The sequence below is a fragment of the Halictus rubicundus genome, chromosome 11 (assembly GCF_050948215.1).
Source record: "Halictus rubicundus isolate RS-2024b chromosome 11, iyHalRubi1_principal, whole genome shotgun sequence".
Taxonomy (NCBI): Eukaryota; Metazoa; Arthropoda; class Insecta; order Hymenoptera; family Halictidae; genus Halictus; species Halictus rubicundus.
In genome coordinates, this window is record NC_135159.1 from 16,062,319 (window position 1) to 16,076,406 (window position 14,088).

Sequence of the window (14,088 nt, forward strand, 5' to 3'; positions counted from 1 at the left end):
GGAGTCTGTATCTTGCCAATGGATTAATAGTTTTCGAACATACTTTCTGGATATGCCTGGCATGGATTTCAATGAATGTAACTATGACTGCCATGAAATCCTCAAAAGCATCCGTCTTGCCAGGGTTAATGTAGTACGTACGGATTTCTACTGAAATTATTACTTAAAACAAGATTATTTTGTTACGTACAGCTCAGTCACTGAAAAGCTTCCCGGTAGATAAAGTGTTAAACCACTGTTTTATTGCGAGAATCATTAGGAAATGTTCGAAAGCAAAAGATTGGTTCGCGTAGGTTAAAACCGTAGGTGCGTTCTCGATGGAACGATGCTCGGCCAATTACCCGTCAAAGCCTTGTTAATTGCAGCTGTCCTAGACATCGGCAGGTGTGTAACCGTGCACCGTTCACTGTCAATGTCGGGATCAGGTGACGGCCACCGTCGTTCCAACGAAATTCTACTCGGCGCGCGTTCGCATGGTCTTTTATTTTATTTCCAAATCAAACTCACTCTCTCTCTCTCTCTCTCTCTCTCTCTCTCTCTCTCTCTCTCTCTCTCTCTCTCTCTCTCTCTCTCGTCATCGTGTAATGCTCGTAAAAAAAAATTCACGCACCGTGTTCCTGCCGCGAAGAAGCGAGTGAAAATCACGGTCGGGATTTTATAGCGACACACGCAGGTACCATTTTATGGCGGAGGCCGCGGTGCCGCGACGCGGATCGATTCTGGAACGCGTTCTTTTTCCTCCTTTATCCCCGATAAATATATCAAACGCACTCTTTGCTCCTCGAGGATATCGGCTCTCCGTCGGAACAGCTAAATACCGGACCTCCGATTTCGATGATTTTTCGACATTTTCAACGATTTTTTCATTCACACGATAACTAAGCGGCGCTCGCTTAGTTTCCGTGACATTGGCGGAAAACCGCCGGCACAACTACAGTGAATTCTGTCTACGAGGCCACCCATCTGTTTAGACACGGTGATGGGGCGTGCTTAAAGGTCCCTGCAAGAACATGTCATAATTATGTCACGCAAGCGTTGCCGCTCGGCAATACTAATAACTTTCAATCAAGTTGTAACAGACATTTCTCGCATACGTAGTTGTGCACGGGACTTTCAAGCTCGCTCTATAATCGTTTCCGAAGTGGCCGGCGAAATTCACTGCAGCGGTACCGATAGTTTCTCGCGAAGATCTCGGAAACTGAGCGAGACCGCCGCTAATGTGCGAACGACAAAGTTGTTAAGAATATCGATTTCTACGACGTATCCAAAAATCATCGGAATCGGAGCGGAGGGTAGATAGCTGCTCTGCACGCTCCGCGTTAGTATCGACCTCGCTGTTCCCCGTTAACCGCAGGAATTATATTCGATGTTTTATCATTTCGAATTGAAGACCCTGGCGCAGAAGAAGGCCAAGTTTCGATTTTCGGGATAAAAATTTGTAAAACTCGAAGTTTCCACGACGAGGTCTCCCCCTCGAGAAGATTGACTGCGAAATTTACGGAAACGAGATTAGCGTCCAGATTGGTAGTCCGTATCGATGATACTGACCTGTGCCAATACGCAGAGCTAGACGAGGGCTATAGGCTGATACTTTCAGGTGTGTACAAGAGAGAGAGAGAGAGAGAGAGAGAGAGAGAGAGGAGGGGGGGTTGCCCGTGACGCGGTTGGAAATCGTGGCATTGCACGTTGCACCGGTTTGCAGCGAGGCGTTGCACGCGCACAGGCCACACGCAACGCACAAGGCTTGCGCCAGACAGTCTGTTGCACAACTTAGGTATTGATCTTGCCCGGAACTAGTTTCCGTTTCCGTGTTCAGCCCGTCTTCGCCGTTTCTCCGCGAAAACAACCGTCGCACGATCCACGGATCGATCTCGCGAATCGCCGATCAATTCGATCCGTAATGCAAATACATTAAGCTTCCGGGCTTCCGCGTCGAATGGACCGAAGCTTTTATCCGAGAAAATTGCTGTTAGACTTCGAATCGCAGGCCAAATCGATCAGCTTCTAATTGCATTTCACTGCCAGAATTTCAGATTACTCGGACAACTTTTCAGAATAGATACTGCTTAAGCGACTTTCTCCGGTTTTTCTTTTGCGGAGATGATCGGTAGATTTTCTCCGCGAAATTGACACAATTAGTAGGTCCCTGGTGCCCTCGTTATTCGCCCAACATTCTTGTTCTTCGATCGAGCGAGCTCGATGGTCAACGATTCGAGCAGCACGCAGATGTTTTCAATGGCAACTGCCCGGCGCATCAATAAGTATTAAACAGCGTGATATCGTATCGTCGCGGTAATAAATCGAAATCTACTGTGTCGCCTGCGCGTTCAGCAATAATCGAAATCGTTGTTCACCGGAAAACGCGGTATTAGAATAATGCGACCAAGAATAATTTGCTAAACAAAACGAAATTCGGTCTGACTGTGTGTCATACTGTGCGTTTAGAGATAATTTTTAAAAAGGGTGAAAAAGGTCACAATGTAATGCGATTAAGCACTAATTGTTCAACGAAGCGAGATTTTTTCAGCGGCTAATTTCGCGTCGTGTACCGCATGTTTCAGGGCGAACTAGGAATTGTTTTCGAGCGGCTCGGTGCGGTGCGGTGCGGTGCGGTGCGGCTCGGTGCGGTGCGGTGCGGTGCGGTGCGGTGCGGTGCGGCGCGCGGCGTGGCGACACACACAGACACGGGGTTTAGCGGAGTGGTGCCGGCGAACAATCGCGCTGCAACAAGGAGCGAGAGCGCGAGTGCATTGCACCGCTGAGGTATTGATCTCGGTCGCTCGTGTGTTTTTTTTCGGTCGGCTGTCCCTTCCTTGAACCTTCTCCCTTAAAGTTTCGCGGCGTCTAGCCGTCTTTCCGTCTTTTCGTTCTTTTCTCGCGAGCCACCGTTTCCCTCCTGCTGCTCCCTGACCCTCTTCCACGGACCATTCTCAACTACCCACTTCCGCTTCTCGAACTGCACCGTTTCCAGACGATTCCATTCCGCAGCCTCGCAGATACCAAACAATCTTTTCGAAAACGTGCAACCGATTCGATCTCATATTACTATTTCATTCTTTCTGCAGCACACGATCTAGGAGAATTGTTCCATTAGTCAGCATACTATTTGAAGTAATTATTTTAAGCAAATAGAAGTAAGGAATAGGTAGACCATTCTACCCTAATTTTTAAGCCATTTATTTTTCAGAATGTCGACTACCGGGCACATACTCTTCTCTTGGTACATTCACTCCACATGGACCATTTTTCCTGGGTCCATCATTTGTGGAGAGTGTAAACTATAAAATTGTGAACTGACCGAGTCAGCGCAAAAGTTCGTCCCTTGTTGTATTTTAATACAAAATCTTCTGTTTTAGGTGGACAGAAGTATGCGAGAAAGACGATGTTATTAGGAGAAGAACAGACGAAAGCAGCTCCTTTTAGTTTCTAACAATCGGCGCCTGATATGTTATCGCTCACCGCACGACAATGCTCGCCGCAGTGGCAAGAGCACGCCGATAAATCTTCAATTCCCGTGCACTTATCGGTCTTCCAGTGGAGCTTGATTTTTGTTCTGCCCTCTCTTCTCCGTTTCATTGTTTCTTTCTCTCGGTTGGCGTGTTCGCGCTCGACTCGATCCGAACGGGGTAAAGAATGCAGGTTTTTCCTCGAGTTTAAAATAAAGAGCCACTTCTGTTCCGTGGAAATTCAATCTTCAAACAATTAGTCCGACAATTGGAAACATGGTCGAGGACCGTGTTCAAAATTCAACTGCATAGAACATTCGGCTTCAAGTACTTTTCGAATTTTCTGTAGTGACTCGAGTCTCTCGAGTCTTTTGTTATCGACGACTGGAAAAATATTTGTTTGCTATCCGCAAACATATACATACGATTGTTCCGAGAACGGACAATTTTCTCTTTGCAGGAACAGTGCCGATAACACGAAGAAGCGCACGATGGAATATCATAGCTGAACAATCGTAACGAGTCCTCGCTGCCATCCAAAAAAACAAAAAAGCTATCAACCATCAAACTACTTTTTATAAAATGGCGGTGGATGCTGGAGAACGAACCGACTAAGGTTTCGAAATTAAGTTTATTTACAACACAGGGCGTAGTATTGATCGGTACACCCATGATTTATCACGCATCGTCGATTTAAACACGAGCAATTATATTTTTCAGGGCTATTCCAACGAACTGGAATTAAATAACAATCTTCGTAGTGGTTAAGAGTTACTGTTTTGACTTGTTCGGTAACCGGAAGTAGGCATCTGTCGCGCAGGTACATATAAAGCAGCGGCAACTATATAGTTACGGAGGATCTTTGTTCTGGAGGATCACAGCCATTTTTTGCTAGTAATTATCGGCGAGAGAAGATCAGGTATTATCTGCACGATCGAATTCGTATCTACAATGTGTATTTCATGCAAAGAACCAACAATCTCGCAAATATATCGATCTGAAAAGCAGACCTTTAGGTTGGACGTTCGACATTGGTTAAGCTAATTTCTCTTAAAGAGTTGTATTCGATTAAAAATATAATGTAATTTATTTTGCAATTCTAGAGAATAATATCTCGATCGTTTCTTTCGAATCTCGTATTCGTTTCACATTTTTTTCTGAAATGTTTGCCTGCTACGAAAGTGCGCGATAAATACATCGAATTTTCCAGGTTAGAGTTCGTAGCAACCCCCGTCGAAGAAACAGTTGTAATTAACGCGGAGAAATGGTATTTACCGGGTCAGGTAGTGGAATACGAGAAATCGAAGTATATTATGCGTTTCGTTGGGAGAGGAAGCGAGAGAGAGAGAGAAATATCGTTGATTGCACGGACCTGTCAAAATCTGCGCATGCGCGTCGCGAGGCGACGCGAGCGCGGGGGCAAGCGAAACAACAGGGAATGTCATTGACCCCAGGCCGTATGTATCCAGCGCGAGAGGTTAAGGTTAATTTTATCGCTGGATGGCGAAAAATACTTCCTTCCTCTAGTCGCCAGCAGGGATTTCGCGTGCGAAAATCCCGCGGAGAGGCCCGGGGAACGTTTTCATGAACGGGAAACGGTCAGATCCTGTTCTCCCGGTCCTAATCGCCGCCGTAAATAACGCGTAAACGCTGCCTGATAATTCGAGGCCATGTCGCGTCACTCGGTCCCGGTTCACGGAACGATACGAACACTCTTTCTCTTATGGCGATTCGTTCTCTGATCATCCCTTTTTTTTGCGCGCGCGCGCGAAATCAAGCATTTTCCATTTTTTTCGCCCACTGTGCCCTTAGAGGTTAGAAACCGTTTTTGAGACTTTACACGATCAGCCATTGTACGATACTAAAACGACACTTGGTCCCTTGCAGAAACATACGGAACACTCGAGCAACTATGGAAACAGGGGAAGAGACATATTCGCGATTAGGAAAACGCAGATATCAATTTTCCGTTCCCACCTTGAAAATTCTGACATCACTGTCTGAACAAAACGATTTGAAGATGAACATGGCCCCCTAAGGTAGAATTGAAAACAGCTTATCCGAAGAAAGTGGTCAGTGTGGCCTGGGCAAGGGTTTCGGAAAGCCTGGAAAAGTATTTGCGGTCGATACCACGTGCTGTACGACGCCAGGACGGAGGCTAATGAAATTTACACCGATCGTTTATTATCCGAGCCGGAGCCCCGCGACCCCGGGGAGCGTTTCCCGATGCCGCGACGACCGCAGGGAATGGAAAACGATATCGCGAAACATCGACCGCAGTGACTCGCGGCCAGGATGATTCGAGGCGACGGAAAAATGGGAAATGGATGGCTCGTTAATCCCCAATGATTCGCTTCCGGAGGCCCCGGGTCGATAGCGACCACCAATCTAGTCCACCGTTACTATTGGGAGATTTCTAACTTGACCGTTTCCACCGGTATGCGCAACTCTGTGCGTCCGTTGGCTGATTCAACGGATTTCAACCACTTTTCCACTGTTTACAGGCGCAGCCTCCGACTACCATAAAGACAATCTCGTCTTCGCGAGGACAATGAAAACAGAAGAACACTTGCCTCAGCCACCGAACGCCAAAGATAATTGGTGCAAAAGTTCGTGCCCAATTTCGTATGAACTATAAACGGTCCAAAAGTAGGTATTTCAAGCTTACTTATCGCTGGCTCCAAGCTATTTTTCATACGAAGAGAAATTATCAACGAATGATTTTCATATCAAGCATAGTAAAACTGCCGCGGCATGCATGTATTGCGACATTGGACCGTCAAAGGTACAAATACATCAAGAAATCGGGCAGGAAATTTTACACCGATCTAGTAGTTTTCGGTGCCGACCTAGATTTTCTCTAGGAAAACACTGTCGCGATATCACTTACCGCAACGACGCCAAGACTAGGGTTCTCTGTAGCAGCAACCGGCCGAGTAGAGCCGAGTCGAACCAGGTATCCGGTCTCCGGTGTATACACGGAGCTCCTGAAAGCCACAGGACACTACGATGACACGGCGCGCGGCACTGCACACACCCGGTATCACAAATCGCGGCACTACGATGCACAGTAGCTGCAGCAGCAGCAGCAGCAGCGGCGGTAACAGCAGCAACGAGGGAGAAACAGCAAAACCCGTGCGGAGCCGTATGAATCCGGGGAGGCACTGCCACTTGGCCGTAGAGAGAGCGTCACTCGGCTGCGTGTATGTATGTAGTTCCCCGTTGAGCATCTTCGCGTATACAGACCCGCGTCACGAGAGGGCAGACGACAGCCTAGAAAATTCACCGGTGTGCTTTCCGGGATAGCCTTGAGAAAAATGAGCCTGCTCGAGAGGGGAGAGGGTACGCGGGGGTACGGAGGGGGGATGGGAGAGAGACAGAGGCGAAGAGAGAGTAAGAGAGAGAGAGAGAGAGAGAGAGAGAGAGAGAGAGAGAGAGAGAGAGAGAGAGAGAGAGTACAGAGAGGGGGAGGGAACAGTTTCTTTTCGGGGGAGAATGCAGCGGAGAATTGATAGGTGGCGGAGGAGAGCTTGGGCGGGCAGCGATTGGATCGGAGGTGGGTCGAGGGGCAGGCCGGGGCTCTCGAAAGGGCAAAGAACTCGACCGGCTCGAGCGCGCTCGAGGCCCGAACAACACTCTAACTTCTCTCTCTCTCTCTCTCTCTCTCTCTCTCTCTCTCTCTCTCTATCTCCCCCTCCCTCCCTCTCTCTCTCTCTCTCTCTCTCTCTTGGATGTAACCGCGCGCACGGCTCTGCACGGCTCTGCTCGGCTCGGCTCGGCTCGACGCGGAGCGGAACGGAGCGGCGGGACAAGAATGGGCAAAACGCTACTCTTGCTCCCCGGGGCTGTACGGGGATGCTTCTGCCGATCCGAGGAGAGAAAACTGAACCCGACCGAGGGTTGAGACACCGAGTCTCTCTCCGACTGGAGGTGAACAGCACGCGCGCGGCGGGCAGAAACGAAGGATGTTGCGAATGTCTTTCTCTCTTCTCTTCTCTCTCTCTTCTCTCTCTCTCTCTCTCTATCTACCTATCTCTTCCTCACTTTCTGATTCTGCTACGCTTTGAAGCCGAAAAGCGAGCCTGCTCGGTAACAGCGACAGACTGCCTGTGCCCGTGGGACGCCACGTTCACAGTAGAGAAGAGCGCAGCACGGAACAGACGAACCGAACAGAGCAGCCAGCGAACGAACCGCAGGCGAGAGGAGAATCACGAAAAGGAGCGAGCGAAACGGAGCTTGTACCTTCGCGGCGACAACGATCGAAGGGGTGCACTCGTAATCCGACGGCACCAGCGACCGCATCCGACGGAACACTCCGTTCGACCTAGACAGAAGAATATTTGCTGGAAAACGCCAGACCAAATATACCCATCCTGTGTGCTCGAAACTCGCCGTGTCCTTACCTCTGGAGATCTCTCAGATGTCCTCGGTGGATCGCGGGATACATGCTCGGGTCCTGCCTAGACGATCGCAAAGACGTGGGCCGAGAGATATACTACGGGAAAGAAACGACAGATATCAAAAGAACGGATACACGAAAGATCATCGCGGGTAAGAAAGGGTGAAGAAAGAAACCTGCCTCCGGGTCCTCTCATTTTTACTTCCGGACGAGGTCGAGGCACCTCGTGCGGAAAAACCGACACGACGGGGTCAGACGGCCGGGTTCACTGACACGGAGAGAATTTGCTTTTCCGCGGGGGTGGAAAGTCGCCGAGGGAGAAAGAGAGAGAGAGAGAGAGAGAGAGAGAGAGAGAGAGAGAGAGAAAGAGAGCGAGGGGCGGGGATTCCGGAGGGGAGAGGGCGGTGGTGAAGCGGAGGGGGAAGCTATCGACGGGGTAAACGTACTTACACGCTAGCACGAATTCGGCGCGAAGGAGAACGAACCGAAACGTTCCTAGCCGTGGTAGAGAGACTGTCTCTCGGGCGCACATGGCTGCCTTTTCCGTCTCTCTGTCTCTCCCTTTCTCTCTTTCCGTCCCTCCTTCTCTGGTTCGCTCGCATGCGCGTGTGCATCGTCCTACGAACACACCGATGCACGCTCTCGCAGACGTCGCACCCCGTTCATATCTCTCTCTCTCTCTCTCTCTCTATCTCTCTCTCTATCTCTCTCTCTCTGTCTCACCCCCTTCAGCCGGTGGTCCGTCGCGTTCCATCCGTCCCTGTTCGCACACAGCTCTAGCCGTGCGAAATTCACAGCCAGTGGCGTAACCAGTAGGGGATCGCCGACCCTTGTATAGTCTCGATCTTGCCCCCCTACCTCTCCCTTCCACCCGCCATTCTACCGTCGAACAGCGTTGCCGCTTGCCAATGGCGTTGCCAGCTCGTTGCAACGAGTGGCAGGGAGAGCCCGTTAACCACCCCATCCCTCCTCCTCTCCCAGTCATCTTATCAAAGGTCGTCTTAGAAAATCAGCCAACAGTCTTCGAAAATGCCCGTCGATCGCCTAACGTTTGTGTTCAATATTCAGTGTCCGCGAACGCAGTCGCGGGAAAGGATCCCTGGATCCTCGAAGGAGATGGTCCCACCGGATGGCCGCCATTTGTAATTTCGAAGGACGCGTGGAGGACTGTCGGATGCGCGATGCACTCTCCGGACCAGTTCGTTTTCTCGAGGATATCTCGGATGGATGCGTGCGTACGATCGCCGCGTGCACACAGCGGAGAGGAGAGCAGCTCGAGCAGCTTGAAAAGTGCAACGGATAATATCTCGGTGGCCGGGCTGCATATAATGCGCGTTCCAACGTTGTGGTGGGGGCGGTGGAGGCCGGCATGGCGGCCAGTTTTCTGGAACGTGCACCACCAGGTCTGCCATCCGGCAATTTTCTTTCTCTACGTCCGAATCTTCATCTCCTTGTTCCGTGTGCGCGGCGTCTCAGCCTCCCTCTCCCCTCTCCCTGCTTGCCCCCTCTGCTCCTCCTCCTCCTCGTCGCTCCTGGTTTCACGGCGCCGATCTTGAAACGGAAAGGGAACGACGACCGGTGTGCGCGCCGAGCTGAGCCGAAACGAGTCGAGACGCACCGAGCCGCGTAGAGGCGGTCTCGAGATCGAGAACCGAGGAATCGAAAGCGCGAGGAGATTACCGCCGGGATGGATTCTCTATTGATTTCGAGAAGAGGAATCCGAGAGACGACGACGAAGCGAACACGATGTGTGCTCCGCCGTTGATTTATGCTCTTCCACCAAGACAGTCGACCGACCGGGTACACGGGGTCTCGCGCGAAACTAATCGGCCGTGAACATCGGCAGGCGAAGGATCATAAAGCGTATATCCAGCGAAGAGGCCGGCTATGTTAAATATTTGTCGTCACAGGCTTCATTACTCTCGAAAGGTTGATCAAGGGGCTGGTTGCGGGAGAACGCGCGGCCCCAGGAGTCAATAAGCACAAGGGCCGAATGTTGGCGAAGGTTTCGCGCCGATGAAACTTTGATTCGTACCGAGTGAACATCGCTCGATCGAACGTTTCGTCTCGTCTCGTCTCGGGGATGAACCGTCTAATTACAATACCGTCAATCGGCCACGAAATTAACCGAGTGAGAATCACGTTCGGAAATTACAAAGACCGTTTAGTACCTGAAAGGGCAAAGCACACAAAGTTCAGATAAAGGGAGAGAGAGAGAGAGAGAGAGAGAGAGAGAGAGAGAGAGAGAGGAGAAAGAAACTAGAATTTCGTATGCAGCAACAACCCGTACTAATAATATTCATTCTTTCCTACTGCATTGTTGCCCCCCGCTTCTCCCTCGATCACCGCTGTTCGACACTGTCACGGATAATCGAGGGTGAAAGAGCGAGCAGGAATGGAGGGGACGAGGGGACGAGACGAGAGATCGGTTGCGAGAGAAAGAGAGATCTAGCGAAGAGAGAGAGAGAGAGAGAGAGAGAGAGAGAGAGAGAGAAGGCGTGGTGGGGGGAGAACAGTGAACGAGCGAGCGAGTGCAGTTCTCGCGATCCAGCGTGCGTTGCACTCCACAAGAAAAAACATCGTCCAGGCGGGCCGAGGAAGGAGGAGGTGGGTCTTCGTGCATCTCCGGCCCGCGTCGCCGCTTATATTGATCACGAGAGAGTGCACGATATTCGAGAATACATTATACGCGGACTCTAGCCTAGCCGGACCGCCTATAGTCGCGCGGAGTATAGGCGGCCAGGCCGCTGCACTCTGGCTCTCCCCCGTCTCCGTGATCCCCTCTCGGCCACCTCTCACCGCCATCTCGCTTCGATCTACCCGACGAAACCCTCTCGTCCCGCCGCGCCGCGCCGTTTCGCCGGTCTCTCGTCCCGTCTCTCCACCCTGCCTCGCTCGCTCCTTTGATTATCTATCCGTCCTTGTCCGCCCCGCGCGTTCTCATCCCCGTTCGTTCGTTCGTTCCTTCGTCTTCCTCCCTCTCAACCAAGACGGTCTCTGCAACTTTGTCTAGCGATGGGCGCCGTCCGTTTCACCTCTCGCGAGTTTCAGAACAATTTCAAGCCTCGGCGAAGGCAGCCTCGAACAATCGAAATTCCACACGCTACTGTACAGTTGACTGAAGCAGTTTCCTCCTCGAGTACCCAGACTGCCCCGTGGGGCATTGCCCTCGCTCCCGGCTACCGCCGAGGGCACAGAAACCACGCCTTCTCGGGCAAGCTGTACTCGCTCCCGTTCTCTGTCGCGAGATCCATTCTCTGTTGCCGTGTGTTCTTGTGTACGAGGGATTCGAAACTCGTCTTCGTCGGGAACGTATACCCTTCTCTTGCTACCGATATGTGCCTCGTACAGAGAGTCGCGAGAGGGGAATCCAATGGTGGAGAGGGAAGCGTACAGACTTTTTCTGACAACGTTCGTCTCGAACCCATCGCTACCTCTTCGCCTCGCTCAATTCTCCCTCCGCAACACACGGAGCTAGACTGCTCGATCTCTTTCCGTTCCAGGCGTGTTCGGTCTTTTTTTTCTTCGTCCTGTATAGGTACTTGCACCAGCATGTGTCTGTGCCTCTCTCTCTCTCTCTCTCCCTCCCCCTCTCTTTCTCTTTCTCGTTGTCCCTTCCTCCACCGGTGCACATTGTCTTTCCTCCAGCTCTCTCGCTCCTCTTTGTCGTACACCTCCTATCTATCTCTCCGGCGGGGCGGCGTGTTTTCTGTCGTTCTTTTTCTCTCCGTCTCCACCCCCCCCCTCTCTCTCTCTCTCTTTCTTTCTCTCTGTATAGCGAGAGAGCATGAACTCTCTCTTCCGCCGATCCTCTCTCGGTTTCTGGCCTCTACACCCCCGCCGGAGGGCGATCGTCTCGCAAGAGCCGATCTTCCTTCGACAATGTCTGCAACGCGCACGGGAGCTTTTGGTTCTGCGCGAGGCTCTCTTCTTCCTTCGAAATTTATCGCTCGGCCCTCTCCCGGAATCGAAGTCTCGCGAGATCTCGAACAGGATGCGCGACGAGCTCTATACTTCGTCCAACGAGGCCAGGCAGTAAACGAATGCACGTACTAGTTTCTAGGTATATAGTTCTCCGCGTGCAGAGAACTACAGAAAAGCGATTCGGGACCGAAGACGTTATCCTGCATCAATTTTCCCGAATGCACCACGACTGATCTCGGGGTCCAATTGCATCGGTGCAACCAGCTAGGAGACAGCAAGAGAAAGAAAGACGTCGGCAAGTTATCGCAGTACGTTAGTACTCTTAGAGAGAGAGAGGGAGAGAGAGAGAGAGAGAGAGAGAGAGAGAGAGAGAAAGAGAAATTCAAGGGACCATACTCTCCCGAAACGCGCGGGTATTAATCCAGAAGGTTCTTCGTAACATCCCCCGGGAGTCTCCCCACTTGTCGGGAAGACGCAGACACGGAGGACGGAGATGGAGGGGAACGGGAGGGCGAGGGAAACGGGCTAGGCGCGGAGGGCAGGGGACTGTCGGGTATGCACGGTAGGGGCAGGAGAGGACCTTGGCCTTTTCGCGGAGCAAAAATAAAACCTGTTGACACCGAAGCCCCGCGGACGCAAAGGAACTTTTCTCTCTCTCTCTCTCTCCCTCTTTCCCTGTATCCCTCTCTGCTCCTCGCCCCTCGGCTGCTACTCATCGTCTCCCCCTCTCGAAGCCTCTGTTTCCAACCTCTTCGGTGTATATCTCTTCTACAGACACGGGGTGCGATTTCAAAATTTCACCGTGAGTTCTTATCCCTTTATTCAACGGCGGCGTCCCTGTCCTCGGGAAACCGATTCGACGACGGTCGGAAATCACAAGGCGATTTGTACCCCGAGTTCGAATCGACGCGCCATCGTCGTCGCAGTCGGTGCGCGTGAATTTAACGCCCCCGCATCGGGCTCCATCGATGGACACCGGTCCCTTGAAGGACCGAGGCTGAACAAACGATGAAAAATACACCGAGATCGTGATCCTTGATATCTAGGATCACAGGCCAACTCCTGTGCACCCTAGAATGGATCAAGCTCGCATCGAGCCCCTCCACCGACTACGTTACGCAGAATACATGCACGCGTTGCAGTAATACCGGTTGAATGCACGCCGTTCCGTCAATTTCCCCTCGAGGACTACGTTCGCTGGCCGCCGCCCGCCAGGTTGCAACGTGCGCTCGCGTACGCTTGTGTGCGCTTCATCCTCGGTGTGCGCTCGCCCAACGCATCCACCTTGGCCCGACTAGACGACCGAGAGACGACGAGAAACGTCTCGCGGGACGGCCCACGGTGGTCGATAAGTATGAAAAATTCGACAAAAATTATTTTAGGAGTTGCCGGGCATGAAAGATCTGTTTCGTATGCTTTGCGTTACTTAGGATGTTAACTTATCGAGAATGGTAAGAATGATACATCTACGAAGATTAACCAGTGAAGTTTTGTCCCACTTCTTAGAAAACCGTTGAACCTGCTCGAGAATGCACGACCAGCCTCGCGGATAGTAGGCCTGCGGTTCTTCTTGTAAATCGACGCGCTTTTACCGGAAGAAAAACGGAGGCGTGTGCCGGGCGATGCACCGGGGATCTCCATTACGAGGCGTTCCCCGATGCAAGGTATCGGGAAGGAGACACAAAGCCGCGTCCGGAAAATTTGGATTACAACCCCGACCAATGAGAGGCCAGGTGGGCCACCGATGAAAAACCCTGCCGCGGGGAAAGGGCCACGCCTGTTGCCGTCCCGGGGGACCCTTAAATGGGGCCCGTTCGTTCCACACGGGCCCTATTCCCGGTGCATCTGCATCCGGGAATTAAGACGCACTCGGCCAGAGAATCGAAAACCGCCGAACACCAGTTCGTCTCGAAACGCGTGTTCTCTTCGAACGATCCGACGAGACGCGTTAACTTCGGCTAGATAGCTATCCATTGTCTTTGAGTCCTGAGACCTAGTATGAAAATACGTCGGCTCCGAAAGTGCCAGGGATAAAGAGACCACCGAAGACAAAGAGGAACTGAAAAGGAAGAGAGAAAGAGAGTAAGTCGAGTAAGAAGAAAGGAGAGGAAGAAAGAGAGGGAGAGAGAGAGAAAGAGAACCTTGGCCCACAGGCCTACTGCAGCGCTAGCTGCAGCCTGCCTGGCTGCACACAGCACACCATGCCTCTGCCATTCATGTTGGAAACTCCCTGCATGTTCGTGGGGTTGGGCCAACAACGGCCGGAAAAATGTCCTCTCTCTCTCTTTCTCTCTGTCTGTCTGTCTGTCTGTCCGTCTG

The 14,088-nt window shown here is 51.6% G+C and overlaps 1 long non-coding RNA gene across 1 annotated transcript; it reads right to left on the reverse strand.

Moving 5' to 3' along the window:
* Positions 1-6,393: 6,393 nt before the first annotated feature.
* On the reverse strand, positions 6,394-8,038 carry LOC143358774 (uncharacterized). The gene is made up of 3 exons (XR_013083010.1): positions 7,850-8,038; positions 7,689-7,770; positions 6,394-6,719 (listed from the first exon to the last, which is right to left on the reverse strand). It is a non-coding gene; the product is annotated as an uncharacterized LOC143358774 (long non-coding RNA).
* Positions 8,039-14,088: the final 6,050 nt, after the last annotated feature.